This window comes from Quercus lobata, chromosome 11 (genome assembly GCF_001633185.2).
Source record: "Quercus lobata isolate SW786 chromosome 11, ValleyOak3.0 Primary Assembly, whole genome shotgun sequence".
Taxonomy (NCBI): Eukaryota; Viridiplantae; Streptophyta; class Magnoliopsida; order Fagales; family Fagaceae; genus Quercus; species Quercus lobata.
This window is the reverse complement of record NC_044914.1, coordinates 23,030,502-23,051,338: the sequence shown is the minus strand read 5'-3', so window position 1 is coordinate 23,051,338 and position 20,837 is coordinate 23,030,502. Positions and strand designations below refer to the sequence as shown.

The 20,837-nt window shown below is 30.8% G+C and overlaps 2 pseudogenes; one reads left to right on the top strand and one right to left on the bottom strand.

The window, feature by feature from the left end:
• LOC115966594 overlaps positions 1-6,376 on the top strand; it is a 44,707-nt pseudogene extending 38,331 nt beyond the window's left edge.
• An 11,915-nt stretch (positions 6,377-18,291) lies between these two features.
• LOC115966593 lies at positions 18,292-20,576 on the bottom strand (annotated as a pseudogene).
• Positions 20,577-20,837: the final 261 nt, after the last annotated feature.

Genomic DNA, 20,837 nt, shown 5'->3' with positions numbered 1-20,837 from the left:
ACAATTATATTTTTCCAATGAGAAGTGTTACGTCTATAACATTTTTCGCAATATTTTCACAACAAAATTTATGTGGAAAGTTGTTACTAATTCTAATTTGAACCTACCACTAAAATTATTTTTTTACTCACTAAAATTATTTTTTTACTCACCAATATTAACTAATAACAATCTGTTACTTAAAATTTATTGTGAAAATATTGTAGTAACATTTTTCAAATATGATTTTTTATTCTCTATATTATTTCCCCTTTCTCTCTTTTCATTTCATCCATACCTTTTTTTCCCCTACACTATCTCCTCCACACATGTTGTCCTATCTCTATCCCCACCCCTTCTTTTTCTTTTTCTCCCTCATTCAAGTCTCAAGAATGTTCCAGCACTCTCATTCTCTCTCTTTTTTCTCCAGCTCGCTATCTTTTTTTTTTACTTGATTCCAGAACAGTCGTCCCCAACGCAGTCTAGATGGATCATCTTTGTCCCAAAGCAGTTGGCCCAGTCGAAGTCGTCGCTCATCTTCGTCCTCAATGTAGTCCAGATGGGTCAGATGACTTCTGTCTTTTGTCTTCTTCTTCTTCTTTTTTTTTTTTTTCTTTTTTGCTTTTATTGTTATGATTTGATTAATTTTAAAATTGTGTTTTTGAGTTTGTATTTTGATAATCTGATTATGCTTGATTATGTTTGAGTTAGAGATGTTTGAGAGAAAGATTGTTGCGTTTGTAGCCGTTGTGTTTGTAGCTGTGAGGGCATTTCTATAAAAGTGCTATGAGAGCACTTTTCTCTCCACAATTTTCCTCCCGATTTGGGAGGATGAAAATTGTGGGCCTAGGAGAGAAAATTTTCTCCCGGGTTTTCCGTCCTCAGCATTTTCCTTCTTTTGCCAAACAGTGGAAAACACTGTTTTCCACCCTATTTTCCTCCCTCTGTTTTCCATCCTCCCTATTTTCACCCTAACCAAATATAGTGTAAGTCTAAGTCTTGAACTACCAAACCTGAATTCTGAGACACTGACATGCAATAAAGATGACTTGAGAGCCTTGAATGCAGGGGGGCGTTATCTTCAAGCTAGGGGGTTCAAATGAACCCCCTGACTTGTCATTTATATATATAATAATTTTTTTAACTTTTATTTTGATCTCCTAAATTAAAAATTTGAACACCTTGATCCTTAATTTTATTTAAATTCAACTAAAATAAATTTGAATATGATCATCTTAATGCTACTTTCACAATATTTTCATAATAAATGTTATATGGCAAGTTGTAACTGGTTTTTATTTAGACCCATAATTAACATTACTTTTTACCTACCATTAACAACTTGCCACCTAGATTTTGTTATAAAATTTTTGTAAAAGCATTGTGTATTGAATATTATTAAGTAATTTTTATGTGTGTTCTAGTAAGTATTACTGTTTACTAAAAAAAAAATAAAGATGTTTATCCCACATTGGTTGTGTATGTCTAGTGTCCACTGTTTATAACCCCAATCTACAACTACAAACGTTAGGCCCTTTTGTAGTTGTACTCTGGTTATGTAATGTGTTATAAACCTAGTTTAAAACACTATTGTTATTTTTGTGTATATTCTAATAAGTATTACTGTTTACTCAAAAAAAATATTATTAAAAAAAAAGTTTCATTTTTGCTCCTTTGTTAAAAATATATATGTATATTCTTTGCAGGATTCTGGTTTACTTTACTGTTGACAGCAAAATGAAACTATTTTTTCATGCACTTTTTTTCTCCATAAGCAAAAAATTACACTACTATTACAACCAATATATCTCTATCTACATTTGTGATTCTTTCCCATTCTCTTTATCTCTCTTTCTCTCTTCTATATTTTCTTAGTTTTTCTCTTTATTTGATCAAATTGTTTGATAAATACTCTATAGATTTCCAAGTCCAAGAAGTTTTTTAGTGCTTGCTTAAATTCCAAGAGAGCAATCACATGTATGATTAAAAAGCCATGCATGATTCTAAAATAATAAATAAATAAAATAAAATAAAATAAACCATACACTTCAAAAGCAAAAACTTATATTAGTTACTATTTTTTTTCTTTGTTTCACATTACTCTTAGTTCTACTCTTAGGTGTTTTAGTATTCTTCTCATCATATATTTTTATTTAATTGATAATACATATAAATATAATAAGTTATTATAATTTGACAAAAATGTATGATTAATTATTTAATTATATTTATTGTCTTACTGATCTTTAAACTATTAATAACTTTTTTATATTATTGTACAATATAGTTTTATTATATACTGAATTGTATTTAGAATACCATTTTAGATTATTATATATAACTAGATAATGTCCCGCGCAATGCGCGAACTATTTTACAATTTCACTTGAAATCATTTTTATGTATATTAAGATCATCATATAATACTTATTTTGTTGTATAATATTTATGTTTGGCCACAATATTTTTGAATACTTTGAAAATTTATTTTCTTAATTCATATTTTATTTTAAAAAATTATATAACACTATAAGACTATAACATATTATACTATTTACCATTAAAAGTAGATTTATTTTTTAAATTGATTATATGATTTTGAAATCTATAAATAATAATTTTAAGCCTAAAATACTTTTATATTCTAAAATTGCACAAATTTAGAATTTACACAACCTCCCAAACACTTTTTCAACCACTCTATTCTTACTACTAAATATGGAGACTTCAATCGCAAGCACCCAACTCATTGTCTCAATGAAATTAAAGAAATTATTTGTAAGTATTAACATAAAAAGAACGTGATTAAAGAAAGAGAAATTGGCTAAAAACACATCCATTTATCAAAATTTAATAGTTTTTATTTGGGCTTCCATACCCTTTAAAAAAAACTGAAAATAATTTGAAATCATCATCAATTTTTATTTTTATCACTATAGCTTATATTGCATAAAATAGCAGTTAAAAAAACCTACAAAGAAACCTACAAATTATGAGTTCTAACACAAATTTTTTTTCTTTTTTTTTTTTTAAAAAATAGCTAACTTCATAAATAATCAATTAGAATGTTTCATTTTATTTAGTTCTAAAACTAAATACATTTATGACTTCCCAAACCAAAATCCCAAACACCCAAAGACTCAAAACAAATTACACCCTTTACAAAATCCAAAATGTCTGATTTCAACATCAAATCGTAAGCTATCGTCACTGAATAAAAAACGCAAGCTCCCTTCCTTTGTCATAGGCTACTCATACGGGTTAGAATTAAATGGTACCACAATGTCAGAGTTACATAAGTGTCATTGAAAGGTTGAAAGTAAATGACATCGTTTTTTGTTTGAGTGTATTTGAGATGGGATAGCATGAAGGGTTATAGGCATGTGTATATAAAGGAGTAAAAGTGGAAATGGTAAATGGAAACGCAAAGAGTTTTTTCTATGTGAGAGAGAAGAAAGGTTTTGAAATATTGAACCAAATGAAACAAATAGTAACATTGAATAAAAAATGTAACAAAAAATAGTCTTGAAACATTAAACCAAAGGAAATAAAGAGTCTCTATTTTTAAATTTGTTCTTATCTTTGATATGACTTAAAAGTATTTCAATTCTCTTCATAGAGTGTGCCACATGGCAGAATCTCATACTTTCCTGCATGAGGTCTCTATTTTATTATATATATTGATATTGATATGGAAGTTGTATGTACAGAAAAACGAAATATCATTTTATTTTTTATTTACTCCCATGACAAATTTCTTGCTCTATTATTGTTGAACCTCCAAAAAAATTCTGGAGTCACCACTGCTTGAATCGAATGGTTTCTCCAATTGTCTAGTATCAACAATTCCAGGGTGGAATAGCACTGACTCTCCTGGTTGCTGCACTTGCACTGGTGTCACCTGTGATAATTCCACTGGTTTTGACAAAAGGGTAGTTGGCTTGGAACTTGGTAGCAAAACACTTGTTGGGAAGATTTGTGGATCCTTGGCAGGCTTGAATCAATTAAGAGTTCTAAACTTCTCTCATAATTTCCTTCAGGGTTCACTTCCTGATGAGTTGTTTAGTCTGCCAAACATAGAGATCATAGACATAAGCAACAATGATTTGTTGGGTCCATCAACAACAAAGGTGTGTGTACAATATCTACAAGAATTCAAGTGCTTAATTTCTCTAATAACCAATTTTCTGGAGAAGTTCCAAAAGGTTTGGTTATTTGTGCTTCCCTACAACATCTATCTTTTGATGAAAATAGTTTATCAGGGAGTTTGCCTGAGAGTCTCTTCCAGCTACAAAATCTTAGTGAACTGAATCTTCAGGGAAATAGCTTATCTGGGTCGCTGAGTAATGGAATAGGTAACCTCTCTAACCTTGTTAAACTGGATATCTCCTCTAATTTGTTCTCTAGAGTTCTTCCAGACATTTTTATGAGACTAGCGAGGCTTGAGCAATTCTCAGCCAGGTCAAATTTATTCACCGGTCATTTGCCTACTTCTTTAGTAAACTCCCCATCACTTCAAATGTTAAATTTGAACAACAACTCTCTAAGTGGTTCAATCAACCTCAACTGTTCTGCAATGAAAAATCTTGTCTCCTTAGGCCTTGGTTCGAATCTGTTCCACGACCCAATTCCTAATAGTCTTTCCTCCTGCAGAGGATTGAAAGCACTCAATCTTGGGCGCAACAACCTTGGCGGTGAACTCCCTAATAACTTAAAGAATTTGAAGTCTCTAACACAGCTCTCACTGTCAAACACTAGCCTTAGTAATATATTATCAGCTCTTAGGATTCTACAACATTGTAGGAATTTAAGTATGTTGGGCCTTACAAGGAACTTTCATGATGAAGAAATTCCAAATGATGTGAGTCTGGAATTCAAAAACCTCAACAGTCTAATTCTTGCCAATTGTCAACTCAGAGGTCCAATCCCGCAATGGTTGAGTCGTTGCCACAACTTACAATTTTTGGATTTGTCTTGGAATCATCTTGGTGGAAACATACCATCATGGGTTGGAAAGTTTGACTCTCTTTTACTTGGATTTGTCAAATAACTCTCTCAAAGGCGAACTTCCAAAGAGTTTGACTGAACTTCAATGCCTAATAAGTGGGAAGATCACAATAGAAAAGCCTGTCTCAAGCTTTCAACTTTACACTGCTCAACAAGGTGGACCAGGCTTGAGTTATAGGCAAATTTCAAGTTTTCGACCAACTATAGACCTGAGTTACAACATTCTCCAAGGCCTAATCTGGCCAAGTTTTGGGAATTTGAAAAGGCTCCATGTTTTGAATCTGAAAGAGAATAAACTTTCAAGCCCTATTCCAAATAATTTATTAGTGTTAGGTTCTAAAGACTTAGGATTTTATGTATTTAGAATTCTAATGTGTATTGTTGGCAAACCATGATCAAAACAAGATGTTTAGTCATGTTTAGACTTGCTCAAAGTTGGTTCATTTATGTAAAGTTGGAACAAGCTGATGCAGAAATTAATATTGCTTCTTGGCTTGGTTCGATTGATCGAAGCTTAGGCTCGATCGATCGAAAATCGGGTCAAATGCGTTTTCTACAGAATTCCAACTCTGCCCTAGTTTGTTTTAAGACGTTTAGGGTTTTTTAATTTGCCCTAGGTATATAAGGCAAACCCTAGCCACGTTTTAGTGTTGCTCATATTGTTGTTTGTGTAAATCTCTTGTGAGATCCGTGAGGAGCTTTCCTTTACACAAGCTTAGGATTATCAAGAAGGAGATTTCTTCAAGATCTTGATGATCATTCAGTTGCTGCCATAAGAACTTAAAGAAACACAAGCGGGTGTGCTTGTACTTGCTGGAGAATCCAAGAAAGAAGGAGTCCATGGTTTCGGAGCTTGCACGTGGTCGTGTTAGTAAGTTTCTACTGGTGGGTAGTAATAGGATGTTAGTGGTCTAAGTCCTGTTGAACAACTTCGATTCTTTCATAGTGAATTCAGGTTTACCTTGAGGATAGTTAGGTTAAATCCTCCCCAGGTTTTTATCGGTTTGGTTTCCTAGGTGATCATATCATTGTGTTATTTATCTTTCTGCTACTTTGCATGATATGATTGTTTGATTGTGAAAACCTAGATTTGGAATTTGGACTAAGCAACAACTTGGCTAATTACCTAGGTTAATCCAATTGTGTTTTTAAGGGGTCTAAAAACTATCAATCAGGCATGACAGACTTGGAGAAACTTGGTTTGTCTCACAATAATATGTTAGGGGAGATACCCTATTCATTAATAAATCTTAGCTTTCTGTCAACTTTCGACATATCCTATAATCAGCTATGTGGGGAAATTCCTTTAGGAAGTCAATTCGATACTTTTCCGAATACAAGCTTTGAGGGAAACAATGGTTTGTCACGCATTGTGTACTTGTCAGTCTGAACAAATTCCTATTCTTTCTATAAGGGAGAGAAAAAGGACAATCATTGGTCTACCATTTAAAACTGGAGCTGCAACAGGTTTTGTTCTTACTGTCATATGTTGCTTCATGTCCGGATTGGCACTGCCAAAGCCGCACAAAAGAAAGTAAATAAGATTTGTTACCTCTTAAGTAACAGCGAGACCAAATTTCCTTGTGTTCATATGAAAATCGGATGGGTACAATAATAATCATACAGTTATATGTAGCTTCAATTGTGGCTGGAGCGTTAATTGTATTTCTCCTAATGTTAACCATGTAGCTTATTAGTTAGCTTCATATTCTCTATGATATGAAAATGAATGTGTTTACACTTTTATTAATAACTAGCCGTGAACCTGTGCGTTGCACGTAATAATTATTTTTATGGTGGTTTTATTAAATTTTTTTTTTTTTACAATTTAAACTAATCTAATAATGAGTAATGTATTTCGTAATCATATTTTTATTTATTATAGGAACAATCAAAAACACCAAAAAAACGTAAACTAAAAAAAATTAATAAAACTTAACAATGATTAATTGAACCAATATTAGGATAAAATTTTGTTTTTGATAATTTATTAAGGTTATTTTCTTTGTAGAAATTATAATTTCGGCCACCCAAAACATATTATTAAATAAACAATTATTAGCAAAATCTAAGAATTAAATTTCTATACATGCATTTTTATAAAATAATAATAATAATAAAAATAAAATTGCAAAAGTTAAAATTTGTCATCTATCCGATTATTTTCGTTTGGCTAACCTTTGTTTTTCTTTAAATAAATGGCATTATAGAGTACTTCTAATACAACTATTAAGAGTACTTTGTCCACCACAAAGGATTAGAAAATAAACAAAAATTAGTAAAGTCTCATAGTTTAACATCTAAATTGAGCACTATAAAAAATCATGCTATGTAACATAATAAATACCAAATTATGCTATGTAATAGAATAATATTATATTTTTATATGCTATATTTAATTCTTTAGAATGCAATAGGATAACATTTAACAATCAAAGAGAATAAATAAATAAATAAACAACAACAACAACAACAATTTAAAAAACAAAACTAAATCACAATTTAAAAAACAAAATTAAATCACATTAACCCAAAATAGAGTTTTAAAAATATAAAAAATTATCAACCTAAAGTAGAGATGCAAGAAAAATAAAAAATAAAAATCCACCAAAAAATTTAGAGAGAGAGAGAGAGGGAACCTTTTTTTATGGTGAGGGAAAACTATGCATAGAATAGAAGAGATAGTGACAAATTTATAGTAAGAGGGTGTGAATAAGAAGAGATAAAAATAAAGGAGGGTGAAGGGAAAGAGGAAGAATGATATTAATGTAGAGGGTAGTGGGGAGATGAAAAGGTAAGGGAGGGAGAAAGATTGAAGAAATAGTGGGGAGATGAAATGGTAAGGAAGAGAGAAAGGTTGGAGAAGTGTAAATATTAAAAAAAAATAAATGTTAAAAACAATTATAAGAAAATTGGAAAAAAAAAAACCCTAAAGCTTGAAACGCTTCAAAATTTTTTTTTCCCCTTTAAGCTAAAAAGGTTCACATAAAACCCTAAAACTGAACTGAAAAGGTTTTGGGTTAGGCTTGATAGTGGAACTAAATAAATAAGAGGTGGGTTGGATTAATTATACATATTTATTATAGGGTGATAGTGGAAGTAAATAACTAAGTAGTGGGCTGAATTTATAGGACTGAAAATTGTAAAAACCATTTTAAAATTGTAAGACAAATTATATTTTAAAAAAGAAAAAAAAAGAATGACATGGCAGCTGATGTGGCACAACATGAGAGCAGCAGCAGCATTAAACTAGTCGCAAACCTACGAAATGCATGGGAATATAAATATTATGAAATGAGGTGTAACATAAGCATTACTTCAAGTATCTTTTTTTTTTTTTTAAATTCTTCAAGTATTTTTTTTTTAATCTTTTTATCTCTACAAATATACCATTTTATTATTATTAATATTATTTTATGTTTGATTAATATTTTTTTAAGGTGAACCATATTCTTCTAACTTCTATTGTAGTGTATTATATTTTTTTAATATTCAACTAAACTTTATAAGTTTCAAATTTATTATTCAAATTTCTCATCTCTTAAGGAATAAGGAAATTTTCATAATAATCAAAACTCATTACAAAATTACAATACTATCTTAACCAAAATTAAAATGAAACTAAAGGAATAAATAATATGCTTTATAATAATTTATTACTTGAACAATTGGTAGGCATATTCAAATTCAAGTTTCCAAAAAAAACTATGTATTAACTCAAACTAAAATTCAACCAAAGCTATAAAAGGGAAAAAAAAGAATTTCTAATGGGATATTAAAAAAAAAAAAACATAAAACCAAAACACATATTAAAAAAAACTATCAACCTTAATTAGTGTTATAAGAAAGAATAAAAATTCACCAAAGAATGGAGAGAGAGAGAGAGAGAGAGAGAGAGAGAGTACTCATAATTTTCTGTGGGAAAAATATGGATTGAATGGGAAAACGATATCAAATTTATACAAAATAAAATGGGTAGATGAAGAGTTGTTGATGCCCATTTTAGCAAATCCCTACCCAAAAGTTCATGCGAAGGAAAGCCCAATGAAAAGCAAGGCCCAAAGACCTACCAAGAAGATTGAAAAGCAAGAAAGGACCAAAAAAAGAAATGCAAGGGAAAGCAATCTGCAACAAAATGCAAATCTGCAACAGAATACAAATCAGCCACAAAATACAGTTCTTCAACAGAATTACTTCGACAAATCAAGGCAAATTGGGTTTAAGACCCTTTTGATCCAGTCAACATTATTTGGCCCACAAAGGCCCAAACCCTTTTGTATAAAAGGATAGGTGTGAAAAATAATATGAAGAAGCACGAGGGACAGAAACAAGGAGAAGTAAGAAGTGTCAACAGCAGGAATTGCATGAAGGAAAGAAAAGCCAAACCAAAGGAAATGATAAACACAATAGGAAATGCATGAGGAAATAAGACAGAGACACACAACAGAATGAAAAAAAAAAAAAAAAAAAAAAAAAAAAAAAAAAAAAAAAAACCTAATCTACTACAGTAGAAATAGCATGGGAATGAAAGAAGACAAAAACAGAAAATAGTGGAGCAAGCACACAAAGGGCGGAGCACTACCAAACTGTACACAACCAATATAAAGGAGGTAGGCCCACAGTCAAGAGAATTCAAAGGGTGTGGTTTGGTGGTGGGAGGAAAAGGTGTTTATATTTGGTTTCCAACCGTAACTTCTTTTGAGAATATACCCTGATAGGATGGTATCTTACCCAAAAGAGGTAATAGATGGCTAGGATCATTTGATGCATGCTATAGAGGTAGGTGGTGAGGTAGCCCAATCCTTATCCATTTGAACCTAGAAGTAGAGGTATACAGCAAAAACAAACAAAATGAAATTTTGTCACGAAATGAGTAGTGGTGCAGCAAATGTATTTAGAGCAAGGCAACCAATGGGTTGGTGGGTAGTCCTAAAGGAATGCCTACAACAAGCCAAGAACAATTGGTGAAACCCTAGGGGTAAAAGGGAGAAATCCCATTAAATCAGTTCACTATATAAAGGAGAGGTAGCTATAGATGAGGGGAAGAAACCTATGGTAAGAGAGAGGAGTAAACACCTGAGAGGCACTTAGAGGGGGAGGCAACCAAAGAGAGGGACCCAAGAAAAGGAAAGACTCAAGAGGGAACAACCCATGGCAAGAGAGTAGTAAGAAACTAAAAGTAAAAAAAGAATGGAAAGAAAGAAAGAAAGAAAGAAAGTGGTAAAAAGAAGAGAGAAAACATGGCAGGAATAGGGGCATACATCAATAGACCATATTTTCCCTCCCTCTTAATAAACCCAATCTTTGAAGTCCTATAAAAGTAATAGCTAGTAGCTAGTAGCTATTTAGGCCTATTCTCCAAAATGCACAACTTTGATGGCAAAAGCCTATGACAAGGTTGTTCAAATTGGGGTTTGGATTCCTTTTTGGTTTACTTATCCTATGGGAAGATTCAATACTTGATTTAAATTGCAAATATGTTTCATTTCACTCATTAGAACTTATATCTGCTATATTTAGTCATTCTGCTGTAGGTCATTTTTTATCATGTTCCTGCATCAGTTGTCCTGATGTGGTATCTTTATTTGCTTACTAGTTATTCTGCTATAGCGCCTTTTTATTATATTTACCGTGTTAGCTATTATACTAGCTAAACCTTTTCTGCTGAAGCCTTCTTATTTCTTTGTTATTACATGTTTTACTTTTGACACGAACTAATCATTATCTAGCCATAAATACATATACATATACATTGTATCTCATGTTTTGCAAAATATATTTTATATGTATATATGTGAATATGTATAAGTATAAATAGAATATATGTATGTATATATTTGAGAATATGCTAACCCATGTAAACTAACATTTGCTTGATGGGTATTTTCTTTGGGTTTTAGATTTGTTTATGTGCAGTAAGTAGAAAAAGTATTTCTGAAATAAAAAATGAAGAGTAGTCATTCACGTTGCAGAAAAGTGCAGAAAGTTTTACTGCACAACAGAAGGTTTTACTGCACAGCAGAAAGCTTTACTACGTAGCAAAATTTTTTATAGTGCAGCAAATACGTAGCAAGAAGCTTTACTGCATAGTAGAAAGTTTTACTGTGTAGCAGAAAGTTTTACTATATAGTAAAAATTCGGTCTTGTGGCAAAAACTGGAGAAAAGTTCCTTCTGCAGAAAAAGCAGAGGATAAACCCACTTTGCAGTGTCTTCCCTTGGACTTCGACTCAACGTTTGCGTATAAACTGGCAGTGGTAGAATGGTACTTTGGAACCCATTCCGCAGAGCGCTAGACACAACTTCCTTCTTAGAAAAAGCTGAGACTAAGCGTTGTCCAACAACATCAAGACGTGTGTCTAAGGTACAAAAAACATAAAAAGAAACCTCGACAAGAGTCAAAATATAAAAAGATGAAGGAAGTATAATGGTAAAATTGTAGGGAGATAAAAAGGCAAAAATGAAAGGGAAATATTGGAAGAAGTGTAACAGTAGGTGTGTGAATTAATAGGGAGAAGAAGAGTTTTTTTTTTTTTTTTTTGAAAATAGGGGGAAGAAAAGTTTAAATAGAGAAAAGAAATTATATAAAATAAATTAATGACGTGGCTGCTAATGTGGCACAATAAGAGCATAGCAACAATAAATACTATGCTTCAGCTTTTAGTAATACTAGTCACTAACCCCTGCGATACACGGGAATAGCTACTGGATGAGTTTCAAGAAAGCAAAAAAAAAAAATGTTATTTTAATTATTAGTTTTTTGTTGGAAGGAATAAGAGACATAATGTTTTTAATTTATCTCTAGTTTAGTTTGTGTTGTATAAATAGGTATATACAAGGTATGTTTTAATATATATATATACCAAAAGGTGCCTCTTGAAAGGACATAACTATTCAAATTGGTGCAAATTGGATATACCAAAAGGTGCCTTTTGAACAAAAATATGCCTATTAACCAAAAAGATGTTTGTTAAACGAAAAGATGCCTATTGAACAAAAATGTGCCTATTGAACGAAGATGTGTCTATTGACCAAAAAGGTGCTTGTTGAATGGAAATGTATTTATTGACCACTTAAAAAAAAAAAAATGTGTTTATTGACTGAAAGGGTACCTATTGAATGAAAATGTACCTATTGATCAAAAATATGCATATTGAATAAAAAGGTATTTGTTGAAGGGTCATAATCTTTTGGATATAAATAGTGGTTTATATTCATTTTGTAACTTCTTCTCTTTCATCTTCTCCAAATCTGCTATTTGTAAAACCTAATAAACTTAATAATATCTTGGGAATAAATTTGTAGTAACCCTTTAGCAACTCTTGTATGGGAAAAATATTGTCTAAAGATAACATTCAATTAAGCCTCCAAGTCAATCATTTTTGTTCGCTTTTATATTATTAAGATTTTAGTCTATGTGATTTTGCTTTTAAACACTCCACTGCCTTATGTATCTTTTAATTTAATTTTTTAGTTTATATTCAGGAAGACAGGGTAGAGACTAAACTCCTTTGAAATTGATGGTCATGCTCATAGTGAGAATTGTACCATCAAAAAACGTAAAAGTATTATAGGATTTTCTATATATGTGTGTGCATGTGAAAGCAAGGATGAAATTTATGGAATTGTGAAAATGAGTTTATAAAGTTTTTTTCTTCATGATAATTACTTAGAATTCTGGATGTGAATTGTATAACATATAAAATATTTAGTTCAGAATAGTTTGAATTGTATATTACTTTTTCTTGCTATCTTTCTGGGTTGTTATAATAGAAAAAAGAATATAAATTGAAAACTATAATTGTTTTTTTTTTTTTTTTTTACATTGATAATCAGCCTGAAGCTTATTTAATTCAATATAACTTTGAATATTGAGTTGCAAATTTTTAGATAAATAAAAATACCTCTGACTTGTACTTTTACCACTTCACGCTTGAATAGTTTGAATTGTGTCTGGCGTGGTTAATTGATAAGGGCCGGAAAAACTAATAACTACCCAACGGAATGGTGCAACTATACACCAAAAGTATGAAAAATAGGATTGATACGGTTTGTGAAAAGTTATATCCTTTTGTTTTTAATTGTAGACGTGGCAACAATTTATATAGCCAAGTGGCGCCATGAACATGAAGAGTGATCAACAAAAAGTCAAACTTTTCGGCTATTAGTTATTATATAGATATAGATATAGATATAGATATAAAATAGACTAGTCGCATACCTGCACGTTGCGCGTGATAATTTTTTTAAGATGATCTCATTAAATATTTTATTAGTACAATAATTTTAGTTATTAACCATTGGTTTTTCATTAGTTTTTAAGTTAATAAAAACCTTAAATATACATTTTTTTTAACCTTTACATACATACATACATACATATATATATATATATAAAAGCTTAAATGAAATGTCAAAAAAGGAATTTAAAATTTTATAACTTTATATCTAATGTAATTTCTACTATTACCAAAGAACATCACTTTTTACATTATGATTAGAAATATGGTTTCCATAGTTAGAGTTCGATTAGTTTTAAGTTTAAATTTAGTACTATGATTGTATTTAATTGTTGATTATTGATTTAATTTTTTTAAGTGGATTTAACGGTTTATTTTACTATACTATAAAGTTTTTAATGTTCGTATGGTTATCTCTATTTTATTTTTTACTTCTCCTTACAATCTCTTTGTTTTCCAATTAGTGATTACTAATTGACGTTTGATTTTTTTTTTTTTTTTTTATCTACTCTTTATTACTTTGTATTGTTTTTCCATTACCATCTGTCTCTCTCTCTCTCTCTCTCTCTCCATTGGTAACCTATCATTTTCCAAAATATGATGATGATTCTATGACATTAAATTTGCATTATTAGTTTTTTTTTTTTTAATTTAGTGTTTCTAAATTGATATTTGTTTTGTATTCCATTTTTCCTTTGATGCATTGGGTTCGAGAATGAGGGTTTCCCTAGCTTCACTTTATGAGGACAATTTTGTTTATTAAATTTAAGAAAAATATTATAGGTTTAATTTTTTTAAAATAAAAAGGAGAGAAAATATAAATAATAATGATATATATGGGGGGTGTGGCTGAATTCAAATGTTGAATAAAATAATATGAGAAGAAAAAAATTTAAAAATAATATATATAACAATAAGCACTAACTTATCCAAATCATTCTATGTAATATAATAATATTATATTCTTATATACTATCTTTAATTCTTTATAATGTAATAGGATAACATTTAACAAGCAAAGTGAACAAAAAATTACTTAAAACATAAAACTAAATCACATAAACCCAAAATAAAGTTCTAGAGAACACAAAACTTGATCAAGCTAAAGTAGAGATGCAAGAAAAATAAAAAAGATCCACCAAAATACTAAGGGAGAAAGAGAAGGAAATATCCCTTTTTCATGAGGCAAAATTATGCAAAGATTGGAAGAGTGAATGAAAAATTTATACTAAAAGGAAGATAATAAAAAGAAAGAAAATAAAGGAAGATAAAGGGAAAGAGGAAGAGTGATATTAAGGTAGAAGTTTTGGAGAGATGAAAAGGTAAAAGGAAGGAGAAAGGTTGGAGAAAGTATAAATGTTAAAAAAAAATGAGTACAATTTGATGAGGACAATTTTTTTTTATTTGAATTAAGTATAATATTACCTTTTTTTTATTTTTTAAAACAAAAAAGGTGAGAAAATATAAATAATTTAATGATAAGGAGGATGTGGTTGAATTTCAATATTGAATAAAATAAGATGAGAAGAAAAAAAAAGTGAAATTAAAAGATATAATAATAAATACTAAATTATCGAAATCATACTATATAATAGAATAATATTATATTTAATTCTTTATAATGTAATCGGAAAATATGTAACAATTAAAGAGAACAAAAAAATAATAATAATAATAACTTAAAACACAAAACTAAATTATATCAACCTAAATTAATTAGAGTTCCAAAAAATACAAAAATGATAAATCTAAAGTAGAGATTCAAGAAATTTTAGAGAGAGAGAGAGAGATCAGCAATTAAACTAAGTATGCAGCGGAAAATAAATTGACACGGTGATTTGTTTACGAATGAGAAAAACCAACACGGCAAAAACCTCACCGGGTGATTTTAAGGTCACCACTCCCAAAATTCCACTATTATCACAACAAGCGGTTATAAGTAAAGGAATCCCAGTACCTTATACCAACTTATAGTTGAACCCTTACCCCAATATCTAATTGGACTTGTTCTGTAGTGACAATTTCTCATTTCGATGCACGGCTCTTAGTACGTGACTAACCAATTGCGTGAATCCCAGTACGCAACTTCAATCACCAACTAGAGAAGGTTGTTGGCTGTAAAGTTCTTTAGTTCATCCCAACGATGAAGATCAAGAAAATGTTTGGTTATATTACAAAACCCTACGGTACACAAACATAGCAACTTCTTCACAAGAATGATAAACTAGGGCAAAAATTGTGTCTCCGATTACAAATTGCTTGAACAAACTTTGCTCAACACTTGTGCAACTTGTGTCACCTTTGATGGCATTTAAAATAATCATTTTATATGTCTAGAGTTGTGAGAAAAGAAAGTTCAAACACATAATCATGGATTAAAGTCAAAACAGAACTGAAATTCTGTTTTTCATAAACCTCGACAGATACCCTATCTGTCGAGCTGCTGTCTAGCCACGAGCCTGGAACAGATTCTTAAGCTCAGTAGATGGCTAGCTGTGGAGATTTAATGACAAACACTTCTTCAGCTTGTTTCCTGGATAGATTTGCATGTCTTCAATACTTGATCTTAAAACACAGTTTCTTGAAGTATTAAACACATCCTAAATCTACCCAAATACAAGTAGAGTGCGTTTTGTCAAAAGATTAGCTAATTACATATAATAGTGACATATGTTCCTAACAAGTGAATCACATACATGTCTTAATAGTGGGGAGATGAAAAAGTAAGGGAATGTGAAAGTTTGGAGAAAGTGTAAATATTTAAAAAATAAGTGAATGTTAAAAAAAATTGTAGCAAAATTAGAAAGGAAAATGATAATGACGTGAATGCTGATGTAGCTTAATTGAAGCGTAGCAACACTAAATGTTATGTTTCAGCTTTTAAATACATATAGATATAGATATAGACTAGTCACAGATCCTGCACGTTGCATGTGATAATTTTTTTAGGGTGAGCTCATTAAATTTATCTATAATTTCATTTTGACTAATTTAATAAATAGTAATGTAATTTATAATCATATTTTAATTTATTTTAAGGACAATCACAAATGTAATATATATATATATATATGTGTGTGTGTGTGTGTGTGTGTGTGTGTGTTATTTTTGTATCAAAACAATACAATTTTTCTTAAGAATTCAAAAGGTAAGTTAGAAAAAAAATTAATTTTTTAATAAATGTTATTTATAATATTTGTGTATCATTAAAAATTATATAAAATCTGAAATTTTTCTTTCAATTTTAACATATTTTTTCAAACCATAAATTTTTTACCATAAAATCAAAAACACCTAAAACTTATCTAAAAAATTAATAAAAATCAACAAAACTACAATTCAATAAATAAAATAAAAGAAAAGATGCAATTCTTTTTCCTTAAAAAAAAAAAAAAAAAAAAAAAAAAAAAACAAACAAACAAACAAGAGCACAATTCCATAGAGGAAATAATAGAGAAGTTTGTTTGAAAAAAGAATTATTGTGTTAATGTTGTCATAATCTAATCTAACATCTAATCCAACATATGAAAAATGAATAGATGAATAAATAATTTTAAACACAAAATAGAATTTGTTTTCTTAAAAATCTCAAAGAACACAATAATGAAATAAAGAAGATGATAAAACAATATAAAATATTCGTAAACGCTTAAAACAATTAGTTAAACATCTAAGGAACATCATATAATAAAGACTTAATATTTTGCTGCTAATATATTTAACACAATATTTACAAACAGCGAAAAGAAATTGCACAAAAGCCATTATCTTCAACTACACTAACTATTCTTCATTAGCTTGTCCAGATTATCTTATTGCTTTCCAAAGAAACTAAAATCTAATAATAACACAAAATATGACATATTATAATATGATTTTCCCCAATTCAGATCAACATTAAACACCATTCATTAAAAGTGTTTAGTGCTGTAAATAAATGACAAAAAAAAAAAAAAAAAAAATACTTGCATCAATGAACACATATGAACTAGTTAATAATAGGACAATAAGGGAACAAATCTCTAGTAGGAGAACCTCCTATGGGCAGTGAATATTTTTTTATAGAAAATTTTAAAAAGTTGAATTCTAAAAAACTAATATTCATCAATCTAAGGTAGAGATACAGGGGAAAAAAATCCAACAAAAAATGAAAAAGAATTTGAGAGAGAGAGATAACATTTTTTGTATGGGAAAAATATGCATGGAATGGGAGAGAGTGACAAATTTATAGTAAGATAATGGGAATAAGAAGAGCCAAAATAAAAGAAGATAAAGGGGCAAAATAATATGTAAAGTTAAAACCGTCCAAAATGAATATATATAGACAATACTTTTATTTGATTTTCCATAGATTTATTATATAGATTATAACATCAAAATTAAAGTAAAGGAATATATAAAGTTAAAACTTCCTAAAATAAATTTGTAAAACCAATATATTTATATATTTAATATTGTAAAAAAATTAAAGGTAAAAAAAAAATAAAAAAGATTAATTATGTGGTTAATGACGTTGCGATCAGGTGGCTTCATAGGAGAGTAACAACAATTTATCTTCCTCTCTCAATTTGCCTCTCCCATAGGTACGGTCATGAACACGAATCAGTGGACTTATCCCTAAAAAAGAAATGTTGAATAGGTGAAGAAGATACCAATTCTTGAATATATTTCACATTTTCCCTGCAGTGCAGATGATAGTTACATTCTTCACTGTTTTTGTTTTTAGGATAACCAAGAATTTCATTGAAAACAAGCTGAAAAAACCGGCCACGCTTTACCAAAAGCTGAGATTCAGCCACAACTAATAAAAAGCAATTTCAACATACCAGCCACAACTAACACATCACATTCTTTACTGGGTTTCTACTACAAGTGTTATAATTAAGAACAGAAATACTAAACAGAATATTTAAGTTTAATTAACATAACTGCACCAATCGGATTCTCATATGAACTCATGGAAATTAATCTGGCACACTATCAAATGAGAGGTAATACATATTATTTTATTCTTTGAAATACACCTACTATCCAATTTCAATTTTTATGTTCTACCTGATTGTTCTGCTATGGGAATGACAATTCGGACATGAAGCAGTATATGACAGTAAGAACAAAACCTGTTGCAGCTCCAATTTCAAATGGTAGACCAATAATTATTTTCTTTTTCTCCCTAGGAGAATAAATAGGAGTCTGGTCAGACTGACAGGTACAGTACTCTGAATGACAAAGACCATTGTTTCCCTCAAAGCTTGCACTTGGAAAAGTATCGAACTGACCTTCTTCAGGAATTTTCCCACACAAATGATTATAGGATACGTCGAAAGTCGACACAAAGCTAAGATTTACCAATGAACGTGGAATTTCACCTGATAGTTTATTGTGAGACAAATCAAGTTTCTCCAAGCCTGTCATCCCTGATAAATTATTTGGAATAGGGCCTGATAGGTTATTCTCTTTCAGGTTCAAAACATGGAGCCTTTTCAAATTCCAAAAATCTGGCCAGATTGGGCCTTGGAGATTGTTGTAACTCAGGTCTAAAGTTGGTCGAATGCTTGAAATCTGCCTATAACTTAAGATTGGTCCACCTTGTCGAGCAGTGTGAAGTTGAAAGCTTGAGACAAGCTCTTCTCTTGTGATATTCCCACTTATGAGGCTCTGTAGTTCAGTCAAGCTCTTTGGTATCTCACCTTTGAGAGAGTTATTAGACAAATCCAAGTAAAAGAGAGATTCAAACTTTCCAAACCATGATGGTACGCTTCCACCCAAATGATTCCATGATAAATCCAAAAGCTACAACTTGTGGCAACTACTCAACCATTGCGGGATTGAACCTCTGAGTTTACAATTGGCAAGAATTAGACCATTGAGGTTTTTGAAATGCAGATTCTCATCATTCGGCATTTGTTCATCATGAAAATTCATTGTAAGGACCAACATAGTTAAGTTCCTGCAATATTGTAGAATCCTGAGAGCTGATAATATATTAGAGGCTAGTGTTTGACAGTGAGAGATGTGTTAGAGACTTCAAATTCCTGTAGTTGTTGGGAATTTTTCCACTGAGGTTGTTGCGGGCAAGACCTAGGGGTCCGTTTGGATTGAGCTTATTTTTGTTGAAATTGAAAACTGAAACTGAAAACACTGTAGCAAAATAATTTTTAAATATGTGAATAGTATCGTGGGACCTATTTTTAATGAAAAAGTTGCTGAAAAGTGGAATTTGTGGGTCCGTGAACAGTGCACGATGTACTGTTCACAGTTGATTTAGTCAAATTGTGCGGCTAAAGTAAAAAAAAAAAAAAAAAAAAAAAAAAAAAAAAAAAAAAAAAAAATTTCAGAAAACGCAGCTTGGATTCAGCAGAAAACGCTGAATCCAAACGGCCTCCTAGTGTTTTCAATCTTCTGCAGGAAGAAAGACTATTGGGAATTGGACCGTGGAATAGGTTAGAACCAAGGTCTAGGGAGAGAAGATTTTTCATTGCATAACAGTTGAGATTGATTGGACCGCTTAGAGAGTTGTTGTTCAAATTTAACATTTGAAGTGATGGGGAGTTTACCAGTGAATTAGGCAAATGACCAGTGAATAAATTTGACATGGCTGAGAAATGCTCAAGCCTTGCAAGTCTCCCAAAAATGTCTGGAAGAACTCCAGAAAACAAATTAGAGGAGATATCCAGTTTGACAAGGTTAGAGAGGTTACTAATCCCATTACTCAGTGACCCAGATATACTATTACCCTGAAGATTCAGTTCACTAAGATTTTTTAGCTGGAAGAGACTCTCAGGCAAACTCCCTGATAAACCATTTTCATCAAAAGAGAGATGTTGTAGGGAATTACAATTTTCCAAACCTTTTGGAACTTTTCCAGAAATTTGGTTATTAGAGAAATTAAGCACTTGAATTCTTGTAGATATTTTACACATACCTTTGTTCTTGATGGACCCAACAAAAGCATTGTTGCTTAAGTCTATGATCTCTATGTTTGGCAGACTAAACAACTCATCAGGAAGTGACCCCTGAAGGAAATTATGAGAGAGGTTTAGAACTCTCAATTGACTCAAGCCTGCCAGGGATCCACAAATCTTCCCTGCAAGTTTTTTGCTGCCAAGTTCCAAGCCAACCACTCTTCTGCAGGAAACAGTGGAATTATCACAAGTGATGCCAGTCCAGGTGCAGCAACCAGGAGAGGAAGTGTTGTTCCAACCAGCAATTGTTGACTCTAAACAACTGGAGAAGCCATTCAAGGCTCTGAAGTCATCCACATGGCATGTTAGCGTCTCAGAATTCAGGTTTTGTAGCTCGAAACTTAAAGCCAGTAAAACAAAGGACAAATAGAAACCTCGGAATCCCATTGTAGTTGGATGCCAAAGACATGCAAGTATAGAAAATAAAGTAATATGAAATATATTATGCTTTCTAGAGAGTTGCCATTCGTTATCTTGTTTCTCTCTCCTTGTCAGTTAATATTTCCTAGGAGTTTGAAGTTTTAAATGAAGTTTCAATCTTTAAATAGGACTTTCATTTTCTTCCCAATAAGTCTATGGAGTATGGACAGAACCACGTTAATAAGATTAAGATGGATGGCTCTGAGTGCAGCATTGCTCAACAGTTAA